General features: G+C 33.3%; 1 long non-coding RNA gene and 1 other non-coding gene across 2 annotated transcripts; both read right to left on the bottom strand.

The window, feature by feature from the left end:
* Positions 1–5,893: 5,893 nt before the first annotated feature.
* Positions 5,894–8,194, bottom strand: LOC124888560. The gene is made up of 2 exons (XR_007047004.1): positions 7,557–8,194; positions 5,894–6,163 (listed from the first exon to the last, which is right to left on the bottom strand). It is a non-coding gene; the product is annotated as an uncharacterized LOC124888560 (long non-coding RNA).
* Positions 8,195–15,274: 7,080 nt separating this feature from the next.
* Positions 15,275–15,373, bottom strand: LOC124889184. The gene has a single exon (XR_007047796.1). It is a non-coding gene; the product is annotated as a U6 spliceosomal RNA (small nuclear RNA).
* Between the last annotated feature and the right edge of the window lie 1,271 nt (positions 15,374–16,644).

Raw genomic sequence — 16,644 nt, 5'->3', positions numbered from 1 at the left:
TGTGGTTTGGTTGGTGACTTAGTTACTTGAAAATGGTTAAGTGCAGGAACTTTGAAAGGGATTTTTTATTTTCAATGTGGTTTGATTGGTGACTGAGTCACTTGAAAATATTTAAGTGTAGGGACTTTAAAGGGGATTTTTTTTTTTAGTGTGGTTTGGTTGGTGACCTAGTTACTTGAAAATGGTTAAGTGTAGGGACTTTAAATGGCATTTTTTTGTTTTGAATGTGGTTTGGTAGGTGATTAGTTGCTAGAAAATGATTAAATGTAGGGACTTTAAAGGGAATTTTTTTGTTTTGAATGTGCTTTGGTAGGTGACTTAGTTGGTTGAAAATGGTTAAGTGTAGGGACTTTAAAGGGGAATTTTTGGTTTTGAATGTGGTTTGGCAGGTGACTTAGTTGGTTGAAAATGGTTAAATGTAGGAACTTTTAAGGGGATTTTTTTTGTTTTGAATGCGCTTTGGTAGGTGACTTAATTTGTTGAAAATGGTTAAGTGTACGGACTTTTAAGGGAATTTTTTTTTTTTTGAATGTGCTTTGGTAGGTGACTTAGTTGCTTGAAAATGGTTAAGTGTAGGGACTTTTAAAGAGATTTTTTTTGTTTTGAATGTGGTTTGGTAGGTGAATTAGTTGCTTGAAAATGGTTAAGTGTAGGGACTTTAAAGGAAATTTTTTTGTTTTGAATGTGGTTTGGTAGGTGACTTAGTTGGTTGAAAATGGTTGAGTGTAGGGACTTTAAAGGGAAATTTTTTGTTTTGAATGTGGTTTGGTAGGTGACTTAGTTGGTTGAAAATGGTTGAGTGTAGGGACTTTTAACGGGATTTTTTTGTTTTGAATGTGGTTTGGTAGGTGACTTAGTTGCTAGAAAATGGTTAAATGTAGGGACTTTTAAGGGAATTTTTTTTGTTTTGAATGTGGTTTGGTAGATGACTTAGTTGATTGAAAATGGTTAAGTCTAGGGACTTTAAAGGGGAATTTTTTGTTTTGAATATGCTTTGGTAGGTGACTTAATTGGTTGAAAATGGTTAAGTGTAGGGACTTTTAAAGGAATTTTTTTTGTTTTGAATGTGCTTTGGTAGGTGACTTAGTTGCTTGAAAATGGTGAAGTGTAGGGACTTTAAAGGAGATTTTTTTTGTATTGAATGTGCTTTGGTTGGTGACTTAGTCACTTGAAAATGGTTAAGTGTTAGGACTTTAAAGGAGATTTTTTTTTTAATGTGGTTTGGTTGGTGACTTAGTTACTTGAAAATGGTTAAGTGCAGGGACTTTGAAGGGAATTTTTTGTTTTCAACGTGGTTTGGTAGGTGAATTAGTTGCTTGAAAATGATTAAGTGTAGGAACTTTAAAGGGGATTTTTTTTGTTTTGAATGTGTTCTAGTAGGTGACTTAGTTGGTTGAAAATGGTTGTGTGTTGGGACTTTAAAGGAGAATTTTTTGTTTTGAATGTGGTTTGGTAGGTGACTTAGTTGGTTAAAAATGTTTAAGTGTAGGGACTTTTAAGGGGATTTTTTAATTTTGAATGTGGTTTGGTAGGTGAATTAGTTGCTTGAAAATGGTTAAGTGTAAGGACTTTAAATGGAATATTTTTTGTTTTGAATGTGCTTTGGTAGGTGAATTAGTTGCTTGAAAATGGTTAAGGTGACTTCATTGAATTTTTGTGACTTGATCTAATTAGTTGAATCTGATTAATTGCGTAGATGGAACCTGATTATAGTTGAATATATCAACGGAACAATGATAATAGAATGGATACTAAGGAGGAATTTAGTCAAAAGATTTGTTGAACATGCTAAGACACTTGATGTTTGGACACATTTTGGGGCTATTCGTTGTCCTTGTGTAATATGTGATGGTATAAATCTTGTAAGTGAAGAAGTTGTAAAGGCACATCTTTATAGAAAGGGGTTTCACGAGGACTTTTTAAGATTGTGTGGTATTCATAGTGATGTTGCGCAAAATAACTTTGTTGTTGGAGAAAGTAGTAGGTATGCAGTGCATAATGAATATCAAGATACTATAATGACAGAAATGGTACACGATGCTTTTGGGATGCAACACGGGGGCGACTTTAGGAAAAATGTCGAAGATATTCCTAATAGCGAAGCGGAAAAATTCTATGAACAATTGCATGCTGCTAGTCATCCTTTGTTTAACGGGTGTTCGCATTCTCGTTTGTTTGTTGCTGTTAGATTATTAAGTATTATGTCTGACTGGAATATTGCTGAAGGAGAAATGGACTCAATGATAGACCTAATTAAAGAGTTAGTTGACTCCGGCTTGAAGGTTCCTGATTCTTTCTATAAGGCAAAAAGGTTGGTGTTAAAGTTAGGTCTCTCCTCAGTTAAAATTGATTATTATGAAAATGGCTGCATGTTATACTTTAAGGAAGATGCTAACCTATAATCCTGTAATTTTTTTCAGCACCCTCGATATAAGCGTGGTTCTAGTGGAAATCAAATTGCTATTAAGGCGATGCATTATTTATCTCTAATACCAAGGTTGCAGAGGTTGTATGCTTCAAACAGCTCAGTTGCTCATATGAGATGGCACAGTGAAAATAGAAGGCCCACTAGTGTTATGTGTCATCCATTTGATGGAGAGGCTTGGAAGCATTTTGATGCAACTTATCTAAATTTTGCAACTGAGCCACGAAATATTCGTTTGGGATTTTGGGCTGATGGCTTCTCTTCTTTTTTCAGTTAGTGTTGCGCCATATTCATGTGGGCCTGTATTTATCACCCCTTATAATCTTCCTCCTGAAATGTTGATTACTAATCCCTATATATTTCTAAATTGTGTTGTTCCTGGCCCGTGAAATCCAAAAGGTGGAATAGATGTCTACTTGCAACCTTTGTTGATGAACTTCAAACTTTATGGCATGAGGGGGTTGAAACTTAGGACATCTCACTTAAACAGAATTTTAATCTGCGTGCATATCTAATGTGAATTGTTAATGATTTTCCTACTTATGGTATGTTGTCTGGGTGGATGACAGCTGGAAAGCTGGTTTGTCCATACTGTATGGAAAAAATAAAATCTTTCACATTGAGACATGGTAGGAAAAACTCATGGTTTGATTATCATTGTTGTTTCTTGCCACCTGATCATGAATTTAGGAGACTCAAGAATGCATTCAGAAGGAATAGAAAGAAACATGATGGTCCACCTCTAAGGCTGTTTGGTCATGACGTCTGGGAAATAGTTCAGGATTTGCCTAAAGCCAGTGAGGAACGATTGTACAGGCTTGATGTATATGGCATTTCGCATAACTGGACTAAGCAAAGTATATTCTGGGAGTTAGAATATTGGCCAGATAATTTAGTTAGAAATAATGTTGATGTCATGCATATTGAGAAGAACTATTTTGGCAACTTGTTCAACACAGTTATGGATATCACCGACAAAACATTTGGTAAATCTCTGAGACTTTTACAATTTCTGGATCTCTCATATAATTCTTTGCACTTTCTATGAGTGTGATCTGTTCGTCTTCTTTCCTGAACCTTGAAGGCAAGATTGTCTTGTCTGCTTCTTCTGACCATTCTTTTATTTCACTCATGAGTTGTTCGAGAGTCATTGGTATTTTCTCTTGTTCGAGGCTAGCATCTTTTGATTTTTTTCACTTTGTTTTCTCATATCATCTTTTCAATCATCTCAGCGGCTATTTAAAATTCCATTGTTAGTCGTTTGATCTCCTTAGCAAGGTCTCTTTTTGATATTTCCTTCTTTTCATCAACATTTGGTCGAACATAACGATCTTGGCTTTGGCTAGGGAAGCTTGTTCCTCCGATTTCCTAGTCATGGTAACAACATCATCTTCTTGTTCAAACATTAGGTTGAATTTAGTAGTCTTTCGTTTGGCCACAATAATCTTCTTAGCCACTTTCTCCATTCTTCACCTTTAGCGCATCATCTATTTGGTCTAACTCTGCCAATTTTCTCTTGATTTGAGCAATTTCTCTATTGCTCTTTTCGGTTCTTCCTACAATGACTTCTTCTTAGTCTATAGTCAGCCTTCCTGAAAATGGTAGGAATAACTCTGTAGAAAATAATTGCAGACTTTTTTGAGACTTGTGAGACTTGAAATATATTTGATCGGACTTTTGTATAGTGGGGTATATTTCTGCCTTCAGATGCTCTATGAAAAATGGGATTGGATTAATTTGTCTTTGATTCGAAACAACATAACACGTATAAGCACATAAATAGTTTTATCACACAAGCATATTGTAATAAATATGCATCCTAATTGAGTGACTCTTTTGACCTAAGGGTTGGTCTAACATACTTGAAGGAAGTATATGCTTTTTAAAACCAATCCATTATCCCTCAAAAACCTCCACAGATATACATAAAGGGCATAAATTCTTACAAAAGTTACACAAAAGGGATACAATCCTTGGGGAAAGGAAAAATAACATGAGAAAAAGAATAATGTCCCGCATAGAGGATCGAAAATACTAGTTCCTAGATGATCTTCTATCGGCCTTCGCCCTCTTAGCTTTGTCCACTTCTTGTCATAGGCGACATCTGTTGATGATCAAGTGATTCCCGTATAACTATGCTCTATACTCATACATATTAGTCTGGAAAATCATCCAATCGTCCAAATTAATCAATCTTTTGCCTGGCTTGCTTTAATTTTTCCCTCAATTGATGGATGATTGAAGCATCCTTATACGAAAGCAAGCAAAGTAAGCCTTTCCCCTACCCCAAATGATAATGGATTGAATTAAATAACATATATTTCTTCAACATATAAATATGATTCGTCTTTAATTGACTTGTGACCAATAGACGCAGGGCAGGTTTTCTAATAGGCCCAATACCCCCTCAGGCATTGGGTCATCCTAGGCTCATTCGTAAAAGAGGATTTTGGTTTATCTTAATCCTGATTGTCTAGAGTAGGTTTGGACACAGGTTCCCAAGTGAAAAACTTGAGTTTTGAAATACGAACAGTCTCCGACCACCTAACGTACCGGTAAACTGTTGTATTTCCAACACTTGATTTGGAGTTGATCAATAGGGGCTGGGAATCCATAAAATCTCAAAACAGTTTAATAATCATTATGCGGGATTATGCCATGAAATGTAGCAGTTAAATTTTGCAGAATTTAAACATATAAGCACATAAACAGTTTAATAATTAGTCAAAGAAGCTAATTCAAATATTTGGTTAGAACCTAGTTAAACTCCCAACAGAGTCACCATTTTTGTTTTATCCCTTTTTTAACTCGAAGGGTTGAAAAACATTGGTTTTGACTTTTCAAACTATTTCAAAACTTTAAAGAAAATTTTAAAATAATTTAAGGAATTACAGAGTCGCCACTTAATTTATTTGAAAAAAATTAAGAAAACTTTTTGAAATAAAATCTTAAGTCTCGAAACAAAAAAAGACTTAGGCCTTTAAAAAAAATCCCGAGTAAGAGGTTCTTATTAACATCTTAGAAAGGTTTTTAAGACACCTAAAATGTCTGTTAACTTGCAGTTATCCGGACTATTTGAAAATGATTCTTTTGACTAACTTTAAAAAGAAAATTGGTCGTTGAAAAGAAAATTGATTGAGAAAATATTTTTTGAGGTTTATGCAAAGTTAGTTTTTTAATGACTTAGTAGAAAATTTAACTAGGTTCGAAAAAACATATAATAGATAAACATATAATAGATAAACGTGGAGAAATAAGGGAAAGGTGGAGAAATAAGTGATTTAGGCTCTTAAGCCTAAATCTATCAACCCTGTCCTAATCTAATTGGGCTTTCGACCTATCTCCTATCCTAAACTACTCATTTTGGGCATCTGGCCCATCTTCACCTGTCCTAAACTATTTTTTAACCATTGGCCCGAGTTTCGCTTCACCTGTATTGGTTTACAACTTTGACTTTGAGGCCTCAAATGAATGAATAAATAAATAACTGAATGAAATAAGACAAGCAAAACAATAATAATAGTATAATGATAATAATAAAATGTCACGAGATTTTCAATTCTTTTAGCCACATTGTCAATGGGTTTCTACCCATTTCTGCTTCTTCCATCTTCTCGCATCCGTATGTAATATGATTGTCTTTTTGGGCCTTCAAAATTGACTTGGGAGGGATGGACCTCAATGGTCCATATCGATAATGCAACAATGGGAAATAGTCCATTTGAACTCGAAAGCGGGCTCATGCAAAGAAAAAATACGCAAATTAATACATGTGCAAAAATCCTACACTAAATGGATAAATAATGAGATGAAAAATAGCATTCTCAAGCGTAAAGAAAACATCAAACTATGAATAAAGAAAGTAAGAGAAAAAAGTATATTACTGAAGCATTTTCTTAGCCAAGATACAATTATGAATAGCAAACAAAAGTTTGTTGATAATGATTAGGCAACGTTACTAGGAAAACTACTGTGAGGCTATTCTAGTATCATTATACTTATTATCAGACGCAAGTGGGTCACTCATTTTATTTTCATGTTATAGCGGAGATAAAACAACTAAACCAAAGAAAGCAAAGGGAGTCACACTCAATCCCAAAAACAACAAAATGCTAAACCTTCTAACGGTAAATTTAAAATGCAGTCACATAATTTAATAAATCAGGTAATACCAAAACTATATATGAGATTCTCATGTTACCACAGATAAAGAAATACAAGGAGCTAACGGATCAATTTAACTATCCAAAATGGAGACAAAAATCTACTCTATAAAATTTTCACCTAGTAAATTGCTAATCAAGACCAGCAGTTTGAAGCTTAACATAGCAAGACAAAGTATCATCAGACTCAAAAAGGTGTTTATAATGAAATAGTAAACGAGGAAGCAAATTGTGGGAAGGGAATAGAGTTTGACAATGAACTAATAACTTAAAATCTCAATCAAATTGCGACGAACAACATTTTCGAAACAAAACAGTGAGTCCATATCCCAGCATGTGAACCAGAAAAATAAATTATATAAATAGGCATAGCTTGGCAATGAACTAAAACCTTAATCGAATTACAACGATCAACATTTCGAGACAACACAGTGAGTCCATATCCAAGCATGTGAACTAGGAAATAGATTATAAAAAAAAAAAAAAAAGGCATAGCTTGACAATGAACTAAAACCTTAATCAAATTACAACGATCAATATTTCGAGACAACACAGTGATTTCATGAAATCAAAATTTCCTAAATGAAGCCAAAAATTCAAGCTTTACGACAAAGCAAAACTTAGAGCAAGATAAAGGTATGAAATTTAGGATGGGACCAATACTTAGGCTACATGAGAACGGACAACATAATAAAGAATTTGATTAACGAAAAGGTAATACTCTAACCACTACAATATTCAAGAACGAAGATTAATGACTATTAACGGTCTTGTATCAGCTCTTGCAAAAGAAAGAATTGGGCTACGCAATAGACACAACAATAAACATTTACATGTATCATACAACCTATGACTTTCAAAGCCTCTAACATCAAACAGTATTAGCATACATACTATCCAAAACACTGCTAAAGAATGACAAGATGAAGAAGAATGTAAAATCAAAACTAAACGGAATGAGGTCTTACCTATTTTGGAGCAGCAAAACAGGACTCAAGCCTGTGAAGGAAGTTCAACCACCACCGAAAAGCTTTGATGCGATTCCGATGACTCTGAGTAGTGGACTACTTTTCGCAAAAAAAATTGTTTCCTAGAAAATAACTCTTTGCTTGAAAGTATTTTTTCCAACCTTCAAGACTTGGTTGTTTTTTCTCCCAAATGAGCTATTTATACGATGAATTTTGGGAACCCAATTATATTTCCACCGATGTGGGCGGAAAATGAAAAAACAAAGGTATTTTTGGATTTTTTAAAGGAGAAATTTGAATTTGAAGTTGAGGAGGATAGGGATGAGCTGTAGAATTGTACGAAAATCTTACAAAACAGTTTGATGCTGAGCTGTTGTGGTCGAACGATTCGTTGTCGCTGTAATCATGGGGTGACTTCGGGTTAATGGGTTCGCTGTCGTTGAATCAGTGAACTAGTCGGGTTCTGTCGATGTTGGGTGTCATTAGTTGTCGGAGTCAAGCTGGGTCAGGTTTTGCTATTTTTGGTGTTTTGTTGTTCACTGGTGGTGTGTTTGGCGATGTTGTTTACAGTTAAGAAGAGGAGATGGTGGTGGGTTGGACCGGGTCGAAGGTTATTGGGCTGCAAAAGAGATCGGCATGATGGGTTTTGGGTTGGCTGAAATTGTTATTGGGTTGTTAAATGTTATTGTTCCTTGTTGAAATAGGTTTTACTGAATCAAAAAGGATTGGAGGAGTTTGGGCCGGTACGGATTGATTAGTGTTGGGTCGGGTCAGTAGAAAAAGAAATGGAGGGGATGGGTTTTGGTTTAATTTAGTTAAACAACCCCAATCAAATTGAGATTTAGTCATCCTTGTTAAATTTTGATCAAATTGAAAATAAGTTGGTCAATTTGTATTGCAATTGTGCCCAATCTAGTTTCAATCATGATAAAACTCAATAAGTTGGCCTATCTTAAATTATAATTCAACACGAATTAATACCCAATTTATTTCCGAGCTTCTTGATTTGATAAAATCAAACACATTTATCAAAATAAATTATTTTTGAGAAATTATATTTAAATCAAGATTTTAGTTATTTTAATTTATTTTCAAGATAAGCCCTCCTTGATTAAAATCTTATATTCCGTACAATAAATATTTAAGCAATAAAATATATAATTTTACATAACTGAATACGATAATATATAATTGCTACTTAAAATGGTAAAATTATCCAGATAAATACTTTGAAAAACTTTTATTTAGATAAAATAAATATTGTAATTTTATTTGACCATCGAAGAAATTCAAAATTAAGCTTAGTTGTGGAGGACAAAATTTAGGTGTCAACAGTTACCACACCTGCTATCTCTATTCTTTTTAACGGGAGCGCTTTGCCTTTCTTCTACCCAACAAGGGGAATCTGACAAGGTGATCTTTTGTCACTGTACATTTTTATCATGTATATGGAACGACTGTCGAGAGCAATAGACGAGCAAGTTAAAATTGGGTTGTGGACACCTATCAAAATTTCACCAAAGGGCTCCCCAATATCCCATCTCCTTTTTACGGATGACATTATTCTTTGTAGTAAAATAAAAGACCAATCCTGTAGGAATATAGTGCATACACTTGCTAGGTTTAGCACGTCGTCAAGCCAAAAAATCAATATCACTAAATATAGCCTTTTTTCTCGGAAAATACTGCTATCGCAACTAAACATCATGTTTGTTCTTTGATGGGGATCACGGAAGGGACCAACTTGGGTAAATACTTAGGATTTCCATCATTAGTTCAAAGCCTAATATGGGAGACTATCAATTCTTGTTAGATAACTTTAAACGATGCCTATCGGGTTGGAAAAGTAAATTCCTTAGCACCGTCTGTCATCTGACCCTCATTAATTCGGTTCTTAATACCTTACCAAATCACTTAATGCAAATCAACAGGTTACTTACTCATGTTATCAGAAGAATTAAGAAATATGAAAAAGATTTCCTTTGGGGAACTATCGAATCCCATTGGAAGATTAATCTCATTAAATGGTCCACCATAACAAAGCCCAAGAAAGACGGGGGATTGGGCATCCAAAGTTTAACGACCAAGAACCATGCCCTCCTGACCTCAACTGTATGGAGACTATTTCATGCTCAAAATTCAATTTGGGCGAATATTCTGAGGAACAAATCCCTCAGACTTTCCCCCACCTCAACTTCCACTTCTATAGTGTGGAAAAAATTTATGTTGGTTTGGAAATACTGTTAAAATGGGATCATTTGGCAACCAACGAATGGGAGGTATATTAGTTTCTGGAATCAACCGTGGATAAATTTCGGGATCACCCTAAGATCCATGATTCACGGGCCCCTAAAACGGTCGGAAGAGCTTAAACACATTTTCGACTATAGAGCTAATGATTCTTGGAACCTATCGGGTATCTCTTTTGTTCTCCCCTAGGCTGTTTCTAGCCAAAAGTTAGCTGTGTTCTTCCCTATTTTTGCAAACACTTTTGACCGTATTAAATGGGGTCTTACCCCTACGTGTAGGTTCATGGTCCAATCTTGTTACAACCAAATGATCCGTAAAGAAGAAGACTCCTTGTTCCCGAAAGACTATAGTTGGATATGGAAATTGAACGTTGCCCCTAAAATTAAATACTTTCTGTGGTTATTAAGATTAATAGGCTCCCAATATCTGCATACTTGCACCACATTTCTTGTCTTCAATCACCTAGTTGTAAGCTTTACCAACTCAGTGTGCCCGAGATAATATCCCACCTGTTCTCCTCATGTACGGGCCTCGATCACTTCTGGAAAAAGATTATCATAAAGATAGGCACAGGGACTTCACTGACTTTAACCCCGCTCATAATTACAATAAAATGATTACCTCATGATTAAGAGATAACTTCAACAAATACACTAACACCTTTCCCAACCTGCCTCTGAATATCTTACTTCCTTGCTGTTTGCAGGCTATTTGGAGGGGTGTGCATTGGTCGGTTCGGTTTGGTTTTACATATTATCGGTTTGGTTTATTGGTTTTCAGTTTTTAAATATGCTAAATCAATAATCATACCAATAAGATATTTTTTATCGGTTTTTGATTTATCGATTTTTAGTTCTTAACGGTTTTTGATTTAACCGATAAGAAAATACTCATAAAATAAAATTAGTAGTAACTAACATGAATAAAAAAGAATCTTAGTTGCAACTCAAAATCCTACATGATGTGTTTAATTTACAAGAATCTTCAAGTTTGAACTAAATATTGTTTGGATAAATTAAGAGTTTGTATAATTGAAATAATAAGTTTATGGGTTATCGATTCACCAAATAACCCAATAAGAAAAAATCGAACCAAACCAATAACCCAATAATTTTTTTTTTATAAAACTATTAAAAAATCGTTAACCCAATAATAATAATATTTTTATCGATTCATTTTATCGGTCGGTTTGATTTTTTCACATCTCTTATTTGGACCACCACAACAAATGCTTATTTGAAAGGCATACTGGGGCACGATTATCAAGCATTGCCATAAACTCCACCACTAAGTACTGTATCTAGCGGGGAGCTCAAGGATTGTGAATATTCCTATTACCCTATATGCCAAATGGAACCCTCCAAAAATGGATTGCCTAATGCTAAACACCGATGTTGCTTTGCTCTCAAAGCCTAGCATTGGGGTACTTTGGGGGGGGGGGTCTTTTGTAACTCCCGGGGGATTGGATAATGGATTTTACTGCTTATACAATTGTGCAGGATATTACTCAACTTGAAATTCTAGTCCTTTTTGCAGGTTTGCACCTTGCTATTAAGCACAACCTCAAACCTTTGAAAATAAATGTCGATGTCAAGCAAGTCACAGCTATGTTTTCAGCTATAGACAAATGCACTGAACGCTCTGTACTTTTGTCAAATTGCAGGTACCTGCTTCTACAGGTGGGTAGTCTAGTAGTCACTTATAGCTACAGAGCAGAAAAGGCTAGATGATGACCTAGCAAGGAAAGTCATCTCTACTACATTACCATCCAGTTTATCTATCAGTACTTCAGTCACGGCTACTATTAGCTACTACTTTTTGGTCACCTCCTCAAGAATTGATGAACTTTTTGGAAGTTGATAAGCGAGGAGACTATGCTACTAGATGTGTCAAAACCATTAGGGTTTTACCACCTAGCACTTATGTAAATATTCCTACTAGTTTTGGTTTAGACTCTAATGGATGATTTGTAAATATTGCACCAAGTGCAGATACTACGGTGGTTGTGCTACCAAATGCCTCTCTGTAATTTTTGTTATGAAGCTAATATAATATTACTACCCTTAATACCCAAAAAAAAAAAATGATCATGTCAAAAAAAGGGCGGGTAGTACCCAAGAAATATAATTAGTGAAATAATATTTTCTAATTTTCCCATTAATTTGATTTTTACTGTTTGATTTACATCTACAACTACAATACATTAAAATAACAGTTACATCTACATCTACATCTTCTAAATTCATATCTACATTTACATCTACACTATATTAAAAGTGCGAAGAGTCTTAAAAAAATGATTTAAACTTTTTCTTCTTCATTAAAAATTTTTGTTTTAGATAAAATTATTTTTTTACCTTCTCTTCTTAAATTATTAGTAGGGGAAATTACTGATTAATAACTTTTTATATTTAATTAGAAAACTCAATAGTTACCACTGACTTTTATAATTTTTAAAAACTTATATTGAATTGTCTGATTAGTTCAGTGCTGAAAAACTTACATATCTTTTTATTTACTTAATTAACTACATTTAACTGCAAGAGAACAATAGGTGCATTTTGTTGGGTTCGAAATTGAGAAGGCATCATGCGAAAGTTTAAAATTTGCAAACCATAAATGTGATAATTCAGACAAAAAGAAAAACATACTAAAAACATGATTATCATATAGTTTGGCCAATTGGCCTACATATAACAAGCTAATATAAAACAAAGCATAAAAACTATTAGAGAGAAAATCTCTCCCTAAACAAGATTCTTAAAAGACTACATTGTGGATGTTATTGTGTTATGTGTTGAGAAGAGAGATCTTCTATTTATAGAATTACAAAACCTTTCCTCTAAGAAAAAGATTTGCCAAATATGAAAAAAAAATTATATTTTCCTTTCAGAAAAGTAAAAGTAATTATGGTATTACTTTTATTTTTCTTTCAAGAAAAAGTAAAACTTAAACTTGGTAAGAAAATCAGGGCAAAAATCCTAACAAATCTCCCCCTTTTGGCTTTATTTTATGGCAAAATAATCCTGGTCTTCCTTCTTCGTACAATCTTCATATATCACTGCTGCTTACCATAATTAAAAGTTGATATGGGTTAAAAATTGAAGTCCTATGCATTAAAAATAAAAGCATGGGTTGGTATTATTGGAGCCCTGTGTTGTAAGTAAACAGGGTTGAAAGTGGAGCCTTGTACATTGAAAGTGAGCACAGGTTAATAGCGGAGCTCATGCGCTAAAAGTAAATGCATGAGTAGAAAGGAGCCCAAACATAAAAATCAGCAAGGGTTGAAAGTTGGAGTCCATAAACATGAGTTGAAAATTGATTTTGGTTTTAAAGATGGATTAGCAGCAGGATTGTGTTGGATTCGAAATCGAGAGGGCGTTCGAAATCGAGAGGGCGTCATGCAGAAGTTTTTAGTTTGCAAACCATGAGATGATAAATCAGACGACAAAGAACACAATACTTAAAAGCATTAAATTATTGTATGTTTTGGCCAATCGGCCTCATATTATAAAACCTAATATTGAAAAACATTAAACGTATTAGGAGAAATCTCCCCCTAAACAAAGACTCTTTAAATACTACATTGTGGATGCTATTATGTTATTATATGAGAAGAGGGGACTTCTATTTATACATGTCCAAAACCTCCCCTCCAAGAAAGAGGTTTGTCAAATAAGAAAAAATTTTATATTTTTCTTTCAGGAAAAATAAAAGTATTCATGGTTACTTTTATTTTCCTTACAAGAAAAAGTAAAACTTAATTTTTGTAAGAAAATCAAGGCAAAAACTCTAACAGATTGTTGAAAATTTGTTTGAAACTTTTTATCCACATGTAGTATCTTGAATATATATCTCCATTATCATCAAATTGGTTGCAAATTGATTTTGAACCATCTTGAACTTGTCTTCAACCTCGTTTCACCAAATCATTGGATCTTGAAATTCTAAGCTCTGATACCACTTGTTGGGTTCGAAATCGAGAGGGCGTCATGCAGAAGCTTAAAATTTGAAAACCATAAATGCGATAATTCAGACAAAAAGAAAAACATACTAAAAACATGATTATTATATAGTTTGGCCAATTAGCCTACATATAAAAACCTAATATAAAACAAAGCATAAAAACTATTAGAAAGAAAATCTCCCCCTAAACAAGACTCTTAAAAGACTACATTGTGGATGCTACTGTGTTATGTCTTAATAAGAGAGATCTTCTATTTATAAGGTTACAAAATTTTTTCTCCAAGAAAGAGGTTTGCCAAATATGGAAAAAAATTTATATTTTACTTTCAGGAAAGTAAAAGTAATTATGGTATTACTTTTTTTTTTCTTTCAAGAAAAGTAAAACTTAAACTTGGTAAGAAAATCAGGGCAAAAACTCTAACATATTTTTTAAAATTTTTTTTGCTAATAAACATTATATTGTATTTATATAGATGTATTTTTATTAAGGTTAACGATATAACTCGACCTGAAGGGGATATTTTGGAAATTCGCACATTAAGAAAAAATTATCACCGAAATCGAATGACCTTTTTTATTTGTTATTCATTTTGGTCCTTTTGTTTTTTTTTAAAAAAAAAAAAAATTAATTATGCTCGTCGACTTTCAATATACTTCCATCTTCAACAACTATGGAAACGTTCACCACCTTTGTTGTGGCAGTGTTGTAAATATTCTTTTATCTTTTATTAGATGTGTTAATTTCGAGCTCTAAGTATAAAATTGCTTTTGATAGTGAGTGTTTTACCCCCAAACTCAGACTTTCCAATTTCCGACATACACAAGTTCAAATTAGTTAGGTATTAGTTAGGCTTCAAAGTGGATATTGAACATCGTGAGAGAAATCAAAAATAAAAAAACTATTTAAAGATTCGTTTTTTAATTGCTTTGATTCTCCAGCTGGAAGATAATTTAATTAGAGGAGGTACATGATCATGCACAAGAAATGGGACGTACAAACCCAGAAATTATTCGAAAAAAAATGTTTATATATTTTCAGTTTATGTGTTTTTTTGTTAGTTGAATATCTATATTTTATTTGCAAGATGAAGTAAGGGCTAATACTAAACGTTTACGTTTGTTGAAAAGATTATGTCAACAGCTATTTCACAAATATGATTTTCTAATCAATTGCTTTGAATTTTGTTTAAACAACTTAATTAATTGTATACAAATTAAATCTTGAATGGTTAGAAAGAAGATGAAAGTGCAGATTAAAGTACAGACGGGTGCATAAAGTATCTCACATTAATAGGGTCAGGGGAAAGATCACACCTCGAGGGATGTAATATGAACGATCTATCCTAATGAAAACATTAGCGGTTGCTTTCCAAACTCAAACCCCTTATCTATATGTAATATAAACGATCTATCCTAATGAAAACATTAGCGGTTGCTTTCCAAACTCAAACCCCTTATCTATATGTTACATGAAGACAATTTTACAATTACTTCAAGGCTCAAAAATATTGAATCATTTCTCGATTAGTGTGTGTCATCTGTGGCCATGCTATTCATCTTCTCAGTATTGTTTCAATTTTATCGGATGTCCCCAAAGGAACAAAAGGAAGAATAAAACACGGGACTTCCCAAAGATCACCCATCCAAATGCTATATTGTATATAGAATTTTTTATGTCAAAGGTGATGGTGAGACTCGATTTAGTATTACTGTATTTGAATTATGAAACCAAAGCGTATTTATTAGGAATAACTATTAAGTACCAGTTATATTTACTTATATTTTTTATCAACAAATTGATGGACTAATTTCTCAGTTTAGTCTAAAAATAAATTAATATACACTACTCAAGCTATTAAGTGAAATAAAAATTTTAAATTGCTAGCTAGTTTAATTTCCAAATACCGCTTGAAATATTTTTCTCATTCCAACTTGTATATCACACACTCTTCTCATTTTGGTTTATTCTGAAAGCATTACCTCAATCTTGAGTAGTCTTTAAGTTTAATCTCTCTTTTTTTTTAAAACCTTTTACATTTGGTGCCCAACAGCTTTGTTTGGATAGTTTTTACTTATTGTATTGTATTGTCGATCACTTTAATTACACTATTTGTTTTAATCACTATTTAACTTTATCGTTTCGGATTGTTAGATTTATCACTATATAATAATTTAAACTTTCATTTTAGAAAACGATGGATTTGATGTGTTTGCGTCATTACTTTTTCAAAACATTTGTACATTCTTATTGTTACCTTTCTATAATAGTATTATTCTATGCCCTACTTTTTTTAGTAATAATATTATAAGTTGTTTTTTCCGATTGATGTGTGATATATACTATGTAGCAATGAAAAAATAATAATATGATACTATATCAACACTGTATTGGTGAAAACAGTGCGTAAGACTGTCAAGTGGGTCGGGTCGGGCCAACCCAGAACTGACCCGTGTCATTTAACCGGTTTGTGGGTCGGGCTGGGCCCGGGTTGGGTTCTAAGTGGGCCGGGCCGGGCTCACACAGTAAAAAAAATAAAAACAACCCTAACCCAACCCACTTAACCCAACCCAACCTGGTCAAACCCACCTAAACCTGGTCAAATTCGGTCAAAAATATAAAAAAAATAATTCAATATACATTATATATACCCACCTATATACATTATAAATACGTTAAATAATATATATACACTATATATATAGTATATACTACATTAGAATTTAAAAAATATATACACATACACAATTACACATAAATATGCATCATCCAATATATATGTACTACTTTAAAGTTTAAATAAAATATACTACAATATATATACATTACAATCTATATATATATAGTTATATACTAATTTATAAAACATATACA

This window comes from Capsicum annuum, chromosome 11 (assembly GCF_002878395.1).
Source record: "Capsicum annuum cultivar UCD-10X-F1 chromosome 11, UCD10Xv1.1, whole genome shotgun sequence".
In the NCBI taxonomy this organism is placed as follows: domain Eukaryota; kingdom Viridiplantae; phylum Streptophyta; class Magnoliopsida; order Solanales; family Solanaceae; genus Capsicum; species Capsicum annuum.
Note: the sequence above shows the minus strand (reverse complement) of the source record. Positions and strands in the feature narration are given on the sequence as shown.